The sequence below is a fragment of the Rattus norvegicus genome, chromosome 4 (genome assembly GCF_036323735.1).
Source record: "Rattus norvegicus strain BN/NHsdMcwi chromosome 4, GRCr8, whole genome shotgun sequence".
NCBI lineage: Eukaryota > Metazoa > Chordata > Mammalia > Rodentia > Muridae > Rattus > Rattus norvegicus.
Window position 1 is genome coordinate 157,426,094 of NC_086022.1, and position 18,988 is coordinate 157,445,081.

The window sequence follows — 18,988 nt, forward strand, 5'->3', positions numbered from 1 at the left end:
AGAATTCAGCCCCTATCAACTCATCCACCCCAGTATTTTGTCAACTATAAAGTAAGCAGCTAAATAAATACATTTTTATCAAATTTCTCAAAGTAAAGTGGGTTTGGGTTTGGTCTGGTTGTTGCTTTGTTTAACTTTTCTTTCTTTCTTTGATTTATTTGACACAGCACCTCACTGTGTAGTCTTGCTAGGCTGACACTCGCTGTGTAAGACCAGGTCTTGACCTCAGAGTTCTTTTGCGTTAGGGAGGGGAGACAGGTCTCATGGCTGCCTCTACCTTCCAGGTTCTGGAATTAATTCATGTGTCACCACGCCCTGTTTTTTATTCCTCCGTGGGATCAAAGCTATGCTGGTCAAGTTCCTGACACCTCCAGCCCCTGACTAGATCTTTATCTTTTTGTTTGTGTTTGCAAAACAAAACAAAAACCAGTCAAAGAAGTCCTTTGTAACACTTTGGAAACACAGACTCCGTATTGCTCAAATGTTTCCATTCTCCATTATTTTCTCCATTATAGCTTTGCGGTTGCCCCAACATTCCACAGTTGCTAACTGTCCTGCAGATGTGGCTCCTTTGCTCTTGGCAGTCTTCCGTTTCACACTTCTCTCTCACTTTCCTTTTGTGTGACCCGTGTTTTGTTAACTTCTCAGTGTTCTGTTCTCCACACTTTCTGTGAGTGTGTGTGCATGAGTATGGGAAGTCTGTGTGTGATGTGTGCACATGCCTGCACCCCTGAGCTCACGCAAAGACCACAAGAGGACGTCGGATGGCCTTCTCCGTCCCATTCCGCCTGCATCTGGAGCCAGGCTTGGCCGTTCCAACAGCGGTGGTGTTGCCAAGTGTGAGGATTACCACATCCAGCATTGTGGTGGGACTGGGGATTTGAACTCAGGCCCTCAGTGCAGCAAGGACTCTTACCACTGACCCATCGTACCAGGTCTCCCTGCACATTTTGGTGCCCATGAAGATAGAACCATGATTTTGTGCGTGTTAGGGAAGCACTCTGCCTTCTGAGCTACATGGCCAGTCCTGAATTCTTACGTTTATCTGAAGTAATAATAGGACATTAATGTTGGAATTAAAGGCATTAATAAAAGTGTTCCTCAGAGTCTGGATGCTTTCCTGGTGTCCTGAGTAGAAGCAGCCTCTTCTAGCTCCCTATAAACTCACCCTTACTTTCTTATCCCATATTGATCTGATCCTCTATGTCTAGCTTTCTTGTGCCATGCCTAAGATGAAGTAACATTCTCTTTTCTTTTCAAATGAGCACACTCTTGAGACTCAAATGTGAACTCTGTTCTCTGGAGCTCGGTGCACACTTTCCCTTGGTGATCTTTTGACTCAGAGGAAGCTGGTACAAATCCAGGCGTCCCGGGCATGCCACTTAATTTGTGGTGACACCAAGCAGTACTTGTTAACCACAAGCTCCTCCCACTTTGCTTCAGAGTGATCTTAGTGATCAGAGTGATGTCTAACCAAAGGTTGACACACACCAGCCCAGGAGGCGTAATCCGCTCGCTTCTCCTTCTCACTGAAGTGGCTGGGACAGTGAAGAGAAGGCAGCCTCTCAGAGGAAACAGATGGGGAAATGGAAGGGAATCGTGACAGGCAGACACTGGGGCAATGTCGCAAACCGGGGTGGTGGACTGGAGTTCTCAAATTCCAGGTTCAAAGAGAAAGCTTCCCTGAGAGATGTGGAGACTTGGGGTGAAATGGAAAGAGACCCAAAGTACAGGGAAGAGGAGGAGGCCTGTCTGTGTGCTTCAGGCAGATGCCATAGGAGCCATTAGCATAATGGACAGCCATCCAGCAAGAGCTGGTGGTGCAGCTTATAATCCGACCTCCTTGGGTGGCTGAATCTGGAAGGATCTTAAGCTTACGCTTTGTCTGGACAACTTAGTCAGATTCTATTTATTTATGTATTTGTTTGTTCGTTGTGGTGTGTTTTGTGTTTTTGTTTTGTTGTTTGGTTGGGAGTTTTTTGCTTGGTTTTTGTTTGTTTTGTTCTTTGTTCTTTGGTTTTTTGTTTTGGTGGGTTTTTTTGTTTTTGTTTTTTTGTTTTTTGGCTTCTTTGGTTTATTTTTGTTTTCTGTTTTTGTTTGAGACAGGATTTCTCTCTGTGTAGTCCTGGCTGTTCTGGAACTTGCTTTGTGGACTAGCGTGGTCTCAAACTCATAGAGATCTACCTGCCTCTGCCTCCCAAGTGCTGGGATTAAAGCCCTGTGCCACCACTGCCAGGCTTCAAGTTTTATTTTTAAAAAGTAAAAATATGCCTAGGGTCATATAAATGGGACGCCCTGGGTGCAATTCCCAGAACTGAAGAAATTAAGAAAGAAGGAGGGAGGGAGGGAAAGAGGGAGGGAGGGAGGCACGGAGGGAGGGAGAGAGAGAGAAAGAGAGAGAGAGAGAAAGAGAAACACCTTTGGATAAAAATAAAACCCTGTATTTTCACTAAGCACACATCAGGGAAAGTGTCATGCTAAGTTTCTCTATAAGAGAGTGACAGGTGGCCACAGTAGTTTTGAGTCTCTTTCTCCTCCTTCTGCCCCCCCTCCCCCGTTCCTTTTTAAAAACCAGTCAAGCATAGCCAAAGCAGCACTCAGAGGCTGACTTCTGGGCAGAGACCAAGAAGGAAAGAGCAAATGTTGTTCGTATAAATAGATACACAGAGCCCGTTGCTTCCTGTTATCAAAGTGAGCGTCTTTTCACCTCAAGCCCTCACGTTGTTTTTTTTTTTTTTTTTTTACAAGTGGCTGATAATGGTGTGTGCTTTTTTTCCAATTTGTCCAATCTCTTTGAGTTAGGGTCTTGCTTTTCTCCTCAGACCTTGGTCTTGCAGTTTCCCTATCATTGATGATGCTAAACCACCTTTCATCCAAAATTACCTGAGTTAAACTGGGCATGTGCAGGCCTGAGATCCCAGTGTTTGGGAGGTGAGAGAAGGAAGGTCATGGATCTTAGGTTATCCTTGGCTACACAAAGAGTTTGAGGCAAGCCTGGTCTACATTATCCTATCTTATCACCAACCTCCAAATTGAGAACTTAACCTGAGTTATACTTAAAAGATTGATGGGTATCAGGTATCAAGTGCATCATCATATCCCATCTCCTAATATTTTTTTCCTGTCTTAATGGATAAACATAGAAGTTCCCATGAATGGTAGTGGGAACGGCACAGAAAATTGTTTTCTCTATTAATATGAAATTATACACACATGTCCATCTGCTCTTTTGTGTGCATATGTACACAGGTGTGCACAGGTACACTTGCCTGTGCATGCACATGTGGAGGTCAGAGATCAACTTTAGGTGCCATCCTCTGTCTTTCTCCACATTAGTTTTTGAGGCAGGGTCTCTCTCTGAGCCAGATCTCACTGCATGAGCCAGACTGACTGAACGGACTAGCTGAACGGTGAGCCGTTGCCATCCACCTGTTTCTGGTCTGCGGGCCCTAGGGCTGCAAATGTGTGCAGCCACACCTGGCTTTCTCGTGAATGTGGGGATCTGAACTCATGCCTTCAGAGGGATCTTCCCAGCTGCTCATTTGTTCTTAGAAGTATAGAAGATGTTGGGGGAGGGGGAAGGTAAATAAAATAGAATTGATGCAAATAGAAAGTTAGGAAATATATGATATTAGCATCCAATCGTTTTCTGGAAAACAAGGACTCTTGTTTGCTTGCTTGCTTTGTTTTGTTTTCTTGTTGTTTTTATTTTTCCATACAGGGTTTCTCTGTGTAGCTCTGGCTGTCCTGGAACTCACTCTGTAGACCAGGCTGGCCGCGCATTCAGAGATCCACCTGCCTCTGCCTCCCAAGTGCTGGAAAAGGACTCTTTTTTTTTTTTATGTTCGTATGAAAGCATGAATGATTCATGTGCAACCCAGAGTATATTTTTTAAAGGAAATAAAATCACAAATGGCAAGAATTTATCGAGCAGCTAGTTTGCCTGGAGAGAACACCTGTGGTGTACAGACATGCATGTACCCATAAACATAAAAATTAATAAATCAAAAAATTTAAAACATTAAAAAGAGAGAGAGAGAGTGCAACAGCCAGGCAGAGATGGTGTATGCCTTTAATCCCAGTTAACTCTGTAAGTTCAAGGCCAGCCTCCTCTACATAGGGAGTTCTAGGACAGCAGGGCTGTTACACAGAGAAACCTGGTCTTGAAAAACCAAAAATAAATAAATAACAACAACAACAACAATAAAAATAATAATAATATAATAATAATAAAGAACTAGTTTGTCAGAAGGTAATTTCTACTTGGATAAAATCAAACAATTGTCCCCTTGTGTGTTGTGACCATGTGACATAAGCTAAGATTTAAAAGTTATGACCTGTCTGTGCGTATATAGCTCATGCCTGTAATCCACATCCCACGAAAGCCTGAAGTGGGAGGATCCAATCTTGAGACCAGCCTACCCTACATAAAGGAAGAAGCTAGGGGTAGAATCTAGTCAGTCTAGTACTTGACTAGGTGTGTGACGTCCCGAATTCAATACCCAGCACTGAATAGTGACTTTGACTGGTTCCTTCAGGAAGCGTAGTAGAAGAGTACTGCAATTACAGGTGTGCAACCCTACCCCTGTCCACAGTAAACACACTTTGAACATCACATGCATGCCACAGTGCTGGGGCTAGAAGCCAGGGCCCTGTGAAAGCCAGGCAAGTGCTCCACCACTGAATTCCCATCCTTTCCAATTAAAATTCAATTAAAAATATTAATGTACCCATTTTCTTTTATGTATATGGGTGTTTTACCTGCATATGTCTGTGCATCACAAGTGTGCAGTGTGTGTGAGGCCAGAAAAAAGTCTCTGATCTCTCCAAACTAGAGTGACAGATGGTTGTAAGCCACCATGTGGGTGCTGGGACTGAAACCTCTCGGACAACAAGCATTTTTAACTGATGTTCCATTGCTTTAGCCTCTGACTTCTTTTCTTTCTTCCTTCCTTCTTTCTTCCTTCCTTCTTTCCTTCCTTTCTTTCTTCCTTCCTTCTTTCCTCCTTCCTTCTTTCCTTCCTTTCTTTCTTCCTTCCTTCTTTCCTTCCTCTTTCTTTCCTTCTTTCTTCCTTCCTCTTTCTTTCTTTCTTCCTTTTTTCTTTCTTCCTTCCTTCCTTCTCTCTCTGTCTCTGTCTCTGTCTCTCTCTGTCTCTCTGTCTCTCTGTCTCTCTGTCTCTCTTTCTTTCTAACACTGTGTAGTTCCACCTGGCCTGGGACTGACCATGTAGACCAGGATAGCCTAGAACTCACAGAGATCTTCTCCCTCCTGAGTACTGGGATCAAAGCTGTGCACTACCTTACTTAGCCTCCCTGTCAATGTTTTGAAAAATCTGAGTCAGTTGCATTAGGTGGTGGGACTGATGTCAAACATCTGCTTTCACCTAGAACCAGTAGTGTGGGTGGCCAGCACCATCATTTCCTCATACCAACTTGGTTTTTTGTCTTTTTTTAGCTTAGAATATTATGTTTCGTCACTTACAATGACATGCATTTTAAAATTTTTTCTTTTCAAGTTCTTATAAAGTTTCTAAAAATATGCTTTTAATTTTAATATATATTGCTTCCCTCTGTTTGAGGACAGGGTGATTGGGTGTTCTGGGGACCTGCCTACCGTAGCCCTTGATGCCCCATCAGTGCCTGCTTCTAGTTTTTGACGGACTGAGTTTCCTACTGGCATCCTGGGGTTTCCCCTCCTTCTTTCATTTTTTTCCTCCTCTGTCCTGGGGTACCTGATGCCTCTGCCCCCTGTTCACGGTCTTTCTCTTCTGCCTGTGCGCAGGAGGACTGAGAGACGCCAAGGAGTAACTGTCTCACCCATCCTCATAGACTTTAAAGTTTGTTGAGTTATTCAAGATTTTTAAAAATGTTTAATTTTATTGTTTTCATCATGTGTCTGTCCGGTTGTCTCTACGTGAGTGTGTGCTTGTGAGTGCAAGTGCCCAAGTGCCCACTGAGGGACGGCAGAACCCCTGGGGCTGGAGTTGCAGGCGGTGGGAAGCCACCGGACCTGGGTGCTGGGAATCAAACTCAGGTTATTTGGAAGAACAGCCAGGGCTCTTAACTCGCTGAGCCACCTCTCCAGCCCCCCAGGATTTTTTTTTTTAAATGGAGGTGAAATTCAAATAATGTATAATGAATCTCTTTATGGGGAAGGAGTTTTGACAGATTGGCAGTATAGCCCAGGCTGGCCTCAGTTTACAGTCTACCCGCTTTAGACTGAGTGTTAGGATTACAGGAGCGTGACACAAGCTTAGCAAAATGAAACATTTTGAAACGCGCAGCTCAGTGGCTTGAACCTGAAGTGTCCTACCAAGCCCCTGTCTCCCGCTGATGCTGTTATTTGGGGAGGTGCTGGAAGTGTTGGGAGGTGGGGTTTGGCCAGACGAGATGGATCCCCTAAATATGTGTCCTGGAAGGTGTTATGCCTGCCCACTTCCTGTCTGTTCTCTGATCCTGACTGAGTTGTGATGTGAACTCTGGCCACCATGAACTGAAATACTCCGCCATGCCTTCCCTGCCACACAGAGGGAATCTCTCTGAAACCATGAGCCAAACCATCTTTCCTTCTGAGGTTTCTATGGTTACAGTGGCTCAAAAATAACTACTATAAGTAACTACACATTAATGTCTAGCTGCTGCCTTGATCTATTAAGACAACAGTTTCTTTATCCCAAAAGGAAGTCTCATAAATAATTAAGCAGTCACTCCCTTGCCTCACCTCTCCTGCTCTCCTGGGTAAACACCAAATCGTCTTCTGCCTCTGTGGCCTTACCAGTTCTGCATACATCATATAGATGTAATTCTGTGTTTCGTCTATCTGTGCTCTTCTATGCCTCTTTAATCAAAACTTCAGGGTTATCCATGTGGGACAAAAGTAGGAATTATGGAGCAAGTCTCTCAAGCAGGAGTTTGGCTTCTGTGGCTTTTTGTGATGAGTAAAGTGGCCTCATCATCACCACCACCACCACCATCATCATCACCACCACCATCACCATCATCATCATTTTAATTAAGTCGGGGTGTTTAATGCTGCTCTTTCCTGCTCTGGAAACAAGGTTAAAGACCCCTTGGTACTCTCAGTACCTGCTGGTAGAGGAGCTAAAGGCTGAGGGTAAAGTTCATGGGGGCAGACTGCTCACGGGGAGGAGAAAGCAGGGTGGAGTTTGTGCAGGGAGAATTCAGAGCTGCTAATGCCATCAACTGTCCTCGAACCCTGCCAAGGATGCCGGTTTGTTTTAATGTATGTTGGTGTTTTACCTGCATGCATGTTTGTGACGCTGTGATGTTGTGCATCCTGGGGTTACAGGCGGCTGTGAGCTGTCTTACAGGTGCTGGGAATTGAATCCAGGCCCCCTGGAAGAGCAGCCAACGCCCTTAACCACTGAGCCATCTCCCAGCCCCAAGGACGCTGAATTTTAATAAAAGTAATTGGAATGGTTTGGTTGGGCAATGCTTGACATTATCATAAAAGAGTGGCAAGGGTTGTCATGAAGTCTGGAACCACAGAAAAAGAATTTGCAATACGGTTTGAGCATATTCTAGTAATTGCAAAGGTTTCTTAAATACACACACACGCGCGCGCGCGCGCACACACACACACACACACAGAGAGAGAGAGAGAGAGAGAGAGAGAGAGAGAGAGAGAGTCAGACAGGCAGACAGACAGATAGACACAGAGAGAGGCAGACAGAGACAGAGACAGTGACAGAGAAAGACAGAGACAGAGGGACAGAGAGAGAGAGAATGAAACATGGACTTTACAGACCAATAATTACCAAAATTCCATTCTAACCTGATTATCTACTTTAGAAGTATCACATTGTCAGAAAGTTGGGGTTTGGGACACATTAAAGACTTCCTGACTCAAAAATCAAAAGGGATTAGATGCTGAAGTCTGCACATTTATATGCTCACAAATATGGAAATTAGAGTGTCTGACCCTTCCTTACTTTCTTATACTTCATTGCTGATAAGAAAAAAAAATACTTTTTTAAGACAGGGTCTCACCTGGGGTGGTCTAGCCTGGGGTGGTCTAGAACTGCCTATGTAGACCAAGCTAATACAGAACTCACAGGTTCTCATGCCTCTGCTTCCTAATTGTTGACCCTAAAGGCATGTACCACCACGCCTGGTGGGATCAGACTTTGATGACAGGGCCTTGCTGTGTAATCCCCAGTCAGTCTCAAATCTGAGCATTTCCTGCCGTGGCCTTCTCAGTGCTGGGATTACAGGTCCGTTGTCAGTAAGGTTGGTTTTTTTTTCCTTGTCTCCTAAATATATCCACTAAGTCAGCACTTATCCGGGCACGGGAGGATAGTGCACAGCACACACTGTTCTTGCAGGGGACCCGAGTCTGGTTCCAACACCGGATCGCTCACAGCTGCTTGTAACTTCAGCTCTAGGGGATCCTACACCCTCTTGTAGCTTCGACTAGTACTGTACTCACTCACATGCACAAACCCAGACATATAAACATAACTTTAAAAAATAGGAAAAATTTTTGATTACTACTTAGACCTATCTGCCTCTGTATTCTGCAAAAGGAAGCTTGTTCATCCAGGGGTCAATGCTACACTTATCTCTGGGTGTAAGCATTTAAATGGCAGTTGAAACTTAACTACTTCACTAACGTGGTAGTCGTAGTTCTCCTCTGGGTCTTTGACCTCTTCAGTATGAGTTCCCTCTGAGGGGTTTCATGTTCAATTAGACAGCTATTGGTTATGTCCAAGATAGAAATGCCACTAATGCGCCATTGGGGCTACCTCGCTGGTCTGGTCGTTGTTGTGGTTCTTGGGCTCTACAGATGGCTCTATGGTTACTGTGGCTGACTCTCCCCCTTGGGCCTTGCACAGCACCTTCTGACAGTGAGAGAGCTCACCCTCGGGGATGAGGCTTCCAGGTCAGTGCCAGCTTAATGTCTTCAAGTCTCTGTGTCTGAAGTGTGTGGCGTGCTCAGCAATAAGGTCTTACTTTCATGTTCTGGCAGGCCACCAAGAGCAATGGCAGCAGCCTGCACTGTTCAGGGCTCCTTCGCACTCTCCCTAACCAACGGAAGCCAGGTTTCCCTTGCCTGGCACTGAGGTTTCGATTTGTGGCTCCTGAAGTTATCATGTGGGATAACTTCATGTGTGTGTGTGTGTGTGTGTGTTATATTATAATTTAAAATACAAATACAAATATAGTATATTTTAAATTTTAATTTTTTAATAATCCATAATATCCTTTATTTGTTTATATGTATATATACATATATCTATTAAATTATAAAATAATAGGTCTCTATGGCTTTTGCAAGCATTCCTAGTGTTATTTTACACCTTCTCCTCTCCCTTCATATCACTCTTCCTCTCCACTCCCCATTAAGTCCAGCCCCAGATGGAGCATCCATAGCGAACTCCTGCACCTAACACTCAAAGAACAGTGTAGAGAGACTGTAATAGCCTAGAGGCAGGGCTGGAAAAATGGCTCAGCAGTTAAGAGCACTGACTGCTCTTCCAGAGGTCCTGAGTTCAATTCCTGGCAATCACATGGTGGCTCACAACCATCTGTAATGGGATCTGAAGCCCTCTTCTGGTGTCTGAAGACACCGAATAAACAAATAATTTTTTTTTAAAAAAAAGAGAGACCAGGATGATTGCTGCGTGCACATGTGCCACAGTCCCCCCGCCCCAACCCCACACCCAGCAGTTAAAGGTTAGTATTTAGGCTTGGCAAGATGGCTAGGCAGGTAAAAGTGCTTGCTGCTAGGCCTGACAACTAGAAGTACGGCATGGAGGCGAAGTAACAAACCATGTGGTCCTCGTGGAATAGAATCAACGGGATAACTAGGTTTTGAGATAGTCTGAGAACGACCAAAAACTCATTCATAAATAACTAAATCTCAGAGTTGTTATGGCCCCGAGGTCACGGAGAGTTCCAGAACAGCCAGGGTGACATACTGAGGCCAGCGGGATGGTGGCGGCGGCGGTGGCACACACCTTTAACCCCAGCACTCAGAAGGCAGAGACAGGGGGATCTCTGAGTTTGAGGCCAGCCTGGTCTACAGAATGTGTTCCAGAATATCAGAGGCTACACAGAGAAACCCTATCTCAAAAAAAATCAAACAGCCAAACCAAACCAAAAACCCACGATGAGACCATGTTCCCAAGATATAAAAAGAGCATAAGACTAAAGTCTGGATGTGTTTGCAAAACCTTTTTTATTACTACATATTGTTTCTTTCTTTTAAAACTTTGTGTGTGTGTATGTGTGAGTGTGTGTGTGTGAGAGTATGTGTGTATGTGTGAGTGTGTGTGTGTGTGAGTGTGTGTGTATGTGTGTGTATGTGTGAGTTGTGTGTATGTGTATGTGTGAGTGTGTGTGTGTATGTGTGTGTATGTGTGTATGTGTATGTATGTGTGGGTGTGTGTGTATGTGTATGTGTGTGTGTGTGAGAGTATGTGTGTATGTGTGAGTGTGTGTGTATGTGTGTATGTGTGTGTATGTGTGTGTGTGTATGTGTGTGTGTGTGTGTATGTGTGTGTGTGTGTGTGTGTGTGTGTACCCAGTATATGCTGTTGCTGCGAAGACCAGAAGAGGGAGTGTCATTGCCTGGACATTTTTACAGGTATTATGAACCACCCGACTTGGGTCCTAGTAAAAAACAGAAAGTATCCTTAACCACTGAACAATCTTTCCGGCATCTTCCTTTTTTTAAAAACCCAAGTGCTGGAATTAAAGGTGTGTGTTGGGATGCCTAGCCTGCTTCATAGTTAATATGTTTTCCCCTTTATTTTTTAAAGATCTATTTATTATATATATGTACACTGTAGCTGTCTTCAGACACACCAGAAGAGGGCATCAGATCCCATTACAGATGGTTGTGAGCCACCATGTGGTTGCTGGGATTTGAACTCAGGACCTCTGGAAGAGCAGACAGTGCTCTTAACCACTGAGCCACCTGTCCAGCCTGCTTCCCTTTATTCAGTGGAGATTCTGCATATGAGAGGAAGTGCTTGTCCTTCTGAGTCGTCTTATCGCACACAACATGGTGAGCTCCAGTTCCAGAACTGATGACAGAACTGCAACAGTTACAGAGCGCTCTGTGGTGCTGGGGGAGTATGGACTCCTGGTCCTCTGGAAGAGGAGCTGGTCCTCCTACCCACTGAGTCATCTTCCAGCCTGTTGTGTCTTTTCTTGATGACAGTCATTCTGACGGGGGTGATATGAAACCTCAACACAGGTTTGGTTTGCATATCCTTGATTGCAAAACAACAAACCTTTCCCCATACATTTATTGATCATTTGTACTTCTTTAAAGTGTATTACATTTTTAGAGTTTGTGTGTGTGTGTGTGTGTGAGAGAGAGAGAGTGTGTGTATGAATGTATGTGTACAAATTTGTATGTATGAGTGTGTGTGTATGTTTGTGTGAGTGTATATTATGAGAGTGTGTGTATGTATGAGAATGTGTGTGAGTGTGTATTATGAGAATGTTGTGTGTATGAGTTTGTGTATGGGTGTGTGTATGAAAATGTGTGTGAGTGTGTATTATGAGAGTGTATGTGAATGTGTATGAGTGTGCTGTGTGTGTGTGTGTGTATGTGTGTGTGTGTGTGTGTGTGTGTGTGTGAGTATGGGTGTAGAGGTCAGTGGACAGCTTGCATGAATTGGTTCACTCCCCCTGCCATGTGGGTCCTGGGATGGAGCTCAGGATGGCTTCCAACTCTTGGCAATCCTCCTGCCTCAGCCTCCAGGCTGCTGGGGTTATAGGAATTAGCCACCACATTCAGTTTGAAGCCTTTTAATTTCATAGCATCCCATTTGAAAATTCTTTTTTTTTTCTTTCAAGACAGGCTGTTGGCCTTGAACCCAGTGAGTGGCAGAAGATGACCCTGAACCTCAATCCTCCTGCCTCCACCTCCCCATAGACCTAAGGTTTTGACAAGTGCCTGTTTACAGTTCTCTTTGAAATGTCCTGGGCATCCCAGCAGCAGAAGCTGAGTAATTCTGCCCCGTGTTTAGAGGGCTGTCCCTTGGCTTTTCATACCCCAGAGGGATGCAGTAACCTCCAGGGCAGCAAAGTGAGAAAAACAAAAATCGGGGAATGCAGAAGTTGAAGCAATCCAACAACCACATTTTCACCCACACGAAGCCTTTTTTGGATCCCTTTAAAAACAACCAGTATCATATTGAGCAATCTAGCTGGTGTCCAAAAATAGTGCCCCGAGGAGGCATGTCTGAGAGTGCTGGCTCTGAGACATAGGAATGCAGGCCCCAGAGGCTTCCCAGAGGCCCCCCATGCTGGCCCTAACGAAACCTCACCTGGGCTTCTCACAGGGAAGGTTAGGTGGTAACTCCAGATGTCCAAAACTCAGCCCGGCCGAAAGCGACTCAACTTCCAAGTCACGGTATTTCTGTAAAAAACAATGTGACCAGGCTGGGCTGCGGTTTTTCAATAGAAGTCAGTGAGGGAAAAGAAAAGTTAACGAAGAAAAGAAAAGTCGATTGAAACCCTATAAAATGGTTTTGCCGCTGTACCAGTTCCAAAGTCCCAGGACTGGAAAATGCTTTTGTAACTAAGCGAGATCTCTTTCCTTCCCTTAGAAGAAGGCGAACGAGAGAATTTGGCTTTCTTAGAAGTCAAGGGTTTTGTATTTTTTTTTCCTATAGCATGTGCACGGGCGCCTGAAAGAGAGGGTGTGGGCGTGCGTGTGCTACAGCTCGAGTGTGGAGGTCAGAAGAGAACTTGCTAAAGTCAGCCCTCTCCTTGCACCCTGGGCTCGAGGGACTGAAGTGAGGTGGACGGGTTTCCCTGGCAAGCACGTTGATTGACTGAGTCATCTCTCTGGCCCAAATTATGTTTTTATACTGGAGAAAACATACAGGTTAACCTAAAGATTTTAACAGCCACATACAAGTTATTTAGCTCTTGACTTCATTGGGAAGCTTCCTGAAAGCTGGATCAGGTGTCAAACAACCCTAGGCCCAGCTACTTTGGAAGCTGAGACTCGAAGCCCCTTTGAACCTGGGGCCAGCCTGGTGGGCATCATAGAGGGCCTCGAGAAGGAAGAAATGAGAGACGAAACAGTCTCGTTTCTCTGTCCTCGCTGCCTTGCTAAGCGCCATCGCTCACACCAGCTAAGCTACTCCGAAACTTGAAAAGCAGAGCCTCACAGACCCGCCTCAGCTCCCGCTGCAAGGGCTGAAGCTTTACTCCGCAGATGCGATGCGATAAAGATGGTTGCCTGCAGGTTCACATGTGGCCGCTCAGTAGATTTCTCGGAGCATTTCAGAAGTGAATGGACCAGGTCCGGGGCCCAAGGCTCTGTCTTCAAATTCTTTGCCGGTGTCAAATCTCTACATCAGCTGTCTCAACCTGTGGATTGAGACCCCTTTGGGGTTGCACATGATATATTCTACATACCAAATGCTTACACTATGATTCACAACTGTAGCAAAATTACAGTTATGACGTAGCAACAAAAATAAATTCTATGGTGAGCAGGGGGTCACCACAACACGAGAAACTATATTAAACATTCCAAGCATTAGGAAGGTTGAGAACCCTGGCCTATCCTTACTGTTTATTAAAATCTTGAGGCTGATGGGGTTGGGGATTTAGCTCAGTGGTAGAGCGCTTGCCTAAGAAGCACAAGGCCCTGGGTTCGGTCCCCAGCTCCGAAAAAAAGAACCAAAAAAAAAAAAAAGTGTTTTTGCCTAAAATCTTGAGGCTGAAGAGATTAAGAACACGCACTGCTCTTTCAGTAGACTCAAATTTGGCATTAGAGTGGAACGTGTAATGCCAATCCCAAGAAATCTCACACGCATATACTTAGAGGTAGACACATAATTTTTAAAATATGAATCTCTAAAAATAAATAAATGGCAACCGAAGAGATGGCTCAGCAGTTAAGAGAACTGGATGCTTTTCCAGAGGACCCAGGTTCAATTCCCACTATCCATGACTCACAAGAATCTATAACTCCAGTGCGAGGGGTCAGATTCTCTCTTCTGGCCTTGGAGGGGGCCAAACACAGCATGGTACACACACATACATGCAGGCAAAACACCTATACACAGGAAACAATTAACAATAAAAATAAATAAACTGTTTCGTTCGTTGAGGCCTACCTGACGCACTGTCAGGAAACCTTCAATGACTTCCAATGCAATGTCCCCTTATTCTTCTGAACTGGTCTCACATAGGGAATGGTGCGTCCTGCTCTGGTTTTGAAACACAGGATAAGAAAGGGCTGTAAGTTATGTTCTTGCCCCATCTCTGTCTTCCCCCACCTCAGCGTATCTTAGATTGGCCTCAAACTCATCCTCCTCCTCCTCAATTTCCCAAGTGGGGAGATTACTGGTGCCTGATGCCACACCCAGCGAGGACTCCTGCTGTCTATGGAGATTCCTCCATTTCACACCTCCCCTTACACCCCCATCTGTCCTGTAAATAAGAGGAAAAGCAGAGCTAGCATGGTGGGCAGCTTTCTAATCCCAAGGTCAACCTCATCTATAGAGTGAATTTGACGCCATTTTGGGCTACACGGACCCTGTCTCAAGATTATAAAACAAATAAATACATGCATAAATGCACAAATAAAACCAAGGAAGAGGGTGTACTCCCTGAAGGTGTAACTCTAAACCACCTGTGTCATGCTGAAAATTCCCTGGGATTCATACCTTATGTTTATGATCTGCGAACACTGTTAGAGACCATATTCCTAGGGTCCACATGTGAGCCTACTATTTAATTTTAGTGTGTGTGTGAGTGTGTGTGTGTGTGTGTGTGTGTGTGTGTGCTTGAGAGAGATGGGGAAGAGAGAGTGAGAGTGTGTATGTGTGTGTGTGAGTGTGTATGTGTGTTGGTGTATGTGTGTGAGTATGTGTATGTGAGAGTGTGTATGAGTGTTGGTGTGTGTGTGAGTGTGTATGTGTGTTAGTGTAAGTGTGTGTGAGTGTGTGTGTGTATGTGAGAGTGTGTATGAGTGTTGGTGTGTGTGTTAGTGTGTATGTGTATGTGTGTGTGCATGTGACTGTGTGTGTGTTGGTGTGTGTGTGAGTGTGTATGTATGTGTGTGTGTGTGTGTGTTGTGTGTGTGTACAGGCACATGTGTGAAGGCCAGAAGACAACTTTCAGGAGGCATCACCTCCTTCCACTTTGCTGAGGTAGGAGCTGCCCTGGATCTGTCCTTGGTGCTCCGGGATGGCTTAGCCTGAGAGCTTCCAGCAGGTCTCCTGTCTCCGCCCACTATCTCTGTGTGGGAATGGAGGGCAGCTGCAGCTGCAGATGCATGCCAGATTCCTTGTCTTCCCATGGATTTGGGGATTGAGTTCAGGTTGTCAGGCACATCAAGTGCTTTTTATCCACTGAGTCATCCTGCCAGCTCCAAATTCATGGGTGTGTGGGGGTGGGTAGGTGGGTGCTTGTGTGTGTGTGCTCCTGTGTGTGTATGTGTGTGTGTGCTTGTGTGGGTGTGTGTATGTGTGTGTGTATGTGTGTGTGTATGTGTGTGTGTGTTTATGTGTGTGTGTATGTGTGTGTATGTGTGGGTGTGTGTATGTGTGTATGTATGTGTGTGTGTATGTGTGTGTGTGTATGTGTGTTGTGTATGTATGTATGGTGTGTGTGTGCCCTCCACTCATGCAGGGCCTCCAATCTGCTAGGCAAAAGCTTTGTCATGGGACTTCATTCCCAGCCCTCACACAACCACTAGAAAATCAAAATAATGTCTTCCTTACTGCTTTGTGCTGTGGGAACTCCTTAGCCTGTTCCCATGGGCTCTGACTGAGGCAAACCTCCAGATACACACACTCCTTAATGCTCCTTGAACTTCAAAATGCCACAATCCTTTTAATCATTCAGGTCTGTCTTCTAATGTCATTTAATTCTTTTCCTTTTTGTTGCTGTTTTTTTTAATTAGTTTGTTTGTTTTCAGGACAGGGTTTCTCTGTGTAGCCCCCACTGTCCTGGAACTCGTTTTGTAGAACTCAAACTCAGAGAGATCCACCTGCCTCTGTCTCCTGAGTGCTGGGATTAGAGGTGTGAGCGAAAGTTGCCTGGCTGGTCATTTTATACTGTCACATGACATCACATCCAAAGCCTCAGATAACACTGTCCATTGCCTGGAGAGCACAGTGCACATCATCAACGACACCCGTGGGTGTATCAGCACGGATTGTCCTTTGGTCTTATCAAAGGAGATCGTGGGTTAGGGTACAGCTCGTTTGCAGAATACTTTTCTGATATGCACAAAATCGTGGAGTTTGGTTTCCCAGCACTGCAAATTTTTTAATAATAATAATAATAATAATAATAATAATAATAATAATAATAATAGAGATCCTGCCATTTGTGAGGTGATGATCTGAAGGAACTAATAAAGATACGGTGAGGGGATGCTGCATCACTTCACTTCTTTTTTTTTTTTTTTTTTTGGTTCTTTTTTTTCGGAGCTGGGGACTGAACCCAGGGCCTTGCACTTCCTAGGTAAGCGCTCTACCACTGAGCTAAATCCCCAGCCCCTATCACTTCACTTCTATGTGGGATCTTAAAAGTCAACACAGAGAAGCAAACAATAGAAGTGTCTGCTGATGGGGGGCGGGGATGCTGGCAGATCTCTGTGGGTTTGAAGCCAGCCAGGACCCTATAGTAAGACCTTCTGAAACAAACAAGAACTGCACAGAGTTGCAGTTGTGTGGGATGCAGGCCCAGAGAGCTATCGTATGAGATAACAACTGTGTACCACCGGAAGGATGCTACTCAAGGAAACCGGCACGTTCATCAGTCTGACTGTAGTAACCACTTCAACGTCTGTAAACTACTGTATACTTCAAGCACATGCAATTTCATCTGAAAAAAAAAATAGCAACCTGAAAATAAAAGTATAACAATAAGGACCCTCATTCAATCTCCAGTATCAAAAGGAAGGATCGAGGGCTAGGTACACATCCAAAAGAACAGGCGACCCGGCCCACCAGACGTTTATTTGCTTGTTTGTTGCATCATCCATGGTAAGCAAAGACAGCGACAGCTCAAGTCTTCACCCGCAGATGAAGGTGTGAGCAAAACACAGGAAGGGATGAAATTGTGATACGTGGTCTAACCTGGGCTATTCTTAAAGACATTGGGCGAAAGCAGCCAGCAGCACTGCAAGCACGAGGCCAACATTCACTACATATTGAATCTTTCTTGAAAACAAAGCACAATCAAGAAAAGGGAAGAAAGAGAAAAAGAAAGGAAGCAAACATACCTGGGCAAGCGACTTTGCCTTCCAATTATCTTGAACAGGATAATTCACAGAAATGGAAAGTAGGTTAGAGGTCGCTACGAGTTAAGGGAGCGCTACTGGCTGCGTAACTGTTATACCGGTGCGTTTACGTACAGATTGGTTGATGGATGCAATGAAAGTTTTAGGGAGGGGTCTGGTGACCGCTCAGTGGCTAAGAGCACGTATTCTGTAGAGGACTTTAGTTCAGATCCCAGCACCCACAACTCACAGCTCACAACTGCATGTACACACATACACACACACACACACACACACACACACACACACACACACTAAATATAAAATTTACAGCTTTACGAAGTGGCAGTATTGTAACCAATGAGGTTTATCCCAGGCTCAATTATTGCTAATTGGAAACTAAAATGTACCGATTGGTTTACGTTTTAGAAACATGCAGTCGTGCTATGCAAGCATGACTTCTGAGTACTCGGGAAGCAGAGGCAAGGGGAGCAGAAACTCAGCTTCCTGAGATGTCTCTGCTCCACAAAAGGATAAGGAAATTTTGGGTTTCAAGTGTAACCATTGCCATGGAATCCTGCACTTAAAACAAGTGAAGGAAAAACTCCTTGAAGACAAGAAAACATTTCCTTTCTTTATTTCTGTTTTTTAGCAGAGTTCCAAGGTTGTCCTGGAACTGAACATATAGCCCAGGCTGGTCTCAAACTTTCAGGAAACCTCCTGCCTTAACCTTCAGAATGCTGGAATTCTGATCATGTACAGCTGCCATTCATTCTGATGTTGTCATGGGGACAAGAGTGCTTGTTCTTCTGTTGTTTGGTGACAGGGTTTCCACTACGTAGCCCTTGGTTGGTCTGGAATACCTCTCTCTCTCTCTCTCTCTCTCTCTCTCTCTCTCTCTCTCTTCCTTCCTTTCTTAAGATTAGTTAGTTAGTTATGTATATTGTATTTTGTCGAAGAGGACATCAGATTCCATTTTAAATGGTTGTGAGCCACCATGCAAATGCAGGGAACTGAACCCAGGTCCTCTGAAAGGACAGTGTTCTTAAATATGGAACCGTCTCTCCAGCCCCTGCCACTCTCATCCCTCCCCCTTTTAAGAAATGGTGTCAGTCAGAGCAGGCAAGATAGTTCAATGAATAAATGCCCCTGCTGTCAAACCTGAATACTTGAGTTTGAGTCCCAGAACCTACATGGTGGACAGGGAAGACCAAGTCTTGTAAATTGTCCTCTGACATCTACACAGGAGCTCTGGCACTTCTGCCTCATAAACCCCTCTATTGCCAAACAGGGCAAAAAAATTTTTTTAATTTTTAAAAATGTAAAGAAATAACATCATCTCTGACAATGTCAGTTAGCTTGACCCTTAGAGAGACCCGTGTGTGCATGTTCTCAGGATGTCATTCCCTGGACAAGTTAGAGGGATTGGATTTCAAATGTCCACCTGTCACCTGGGTTCCCTTAAACCAGGAAAGTCCCTGCTGCTGCTGTTTACTCCCAGAGCCCTGAAATTTTTCCCCGGGAATTCATTAATTCTCCGGTGAGTGAAATTGAGTGATATGATAATGAGAAAAAAGGAATTAGAGGAAGATGGAGGCTCGTTCACATTTCAAATATGATATCCAGGGAAGTCTCCATTGCCGGGCAGTGTTCGAATGAAGACGTGGAGTTAGCGAGGGCTCGAACTATGACGCTTTGCACGGAGAGATTTAGTAACAACAGCTGGAGGCATGGAGCAGGGGCATGCGCTGTGTG

At 44.7% G+C, this 18,988-nt stretch overlaps 1 pseudogene; it reads left to right on the top strand.

The window, feature by feature from the left end:
* Nucleotides 1–17,564: 17,564 nt before the first annotated feature.
* LOC120102557 (U4 spliceosomal RNA) lies at nucleotides 17,565–17,677 on the top strand (annotated as a pseudogene).
* The last annotated feature ends 1,311 nt before the right edge of the window (nucleotides 17,678–18,988 follow it).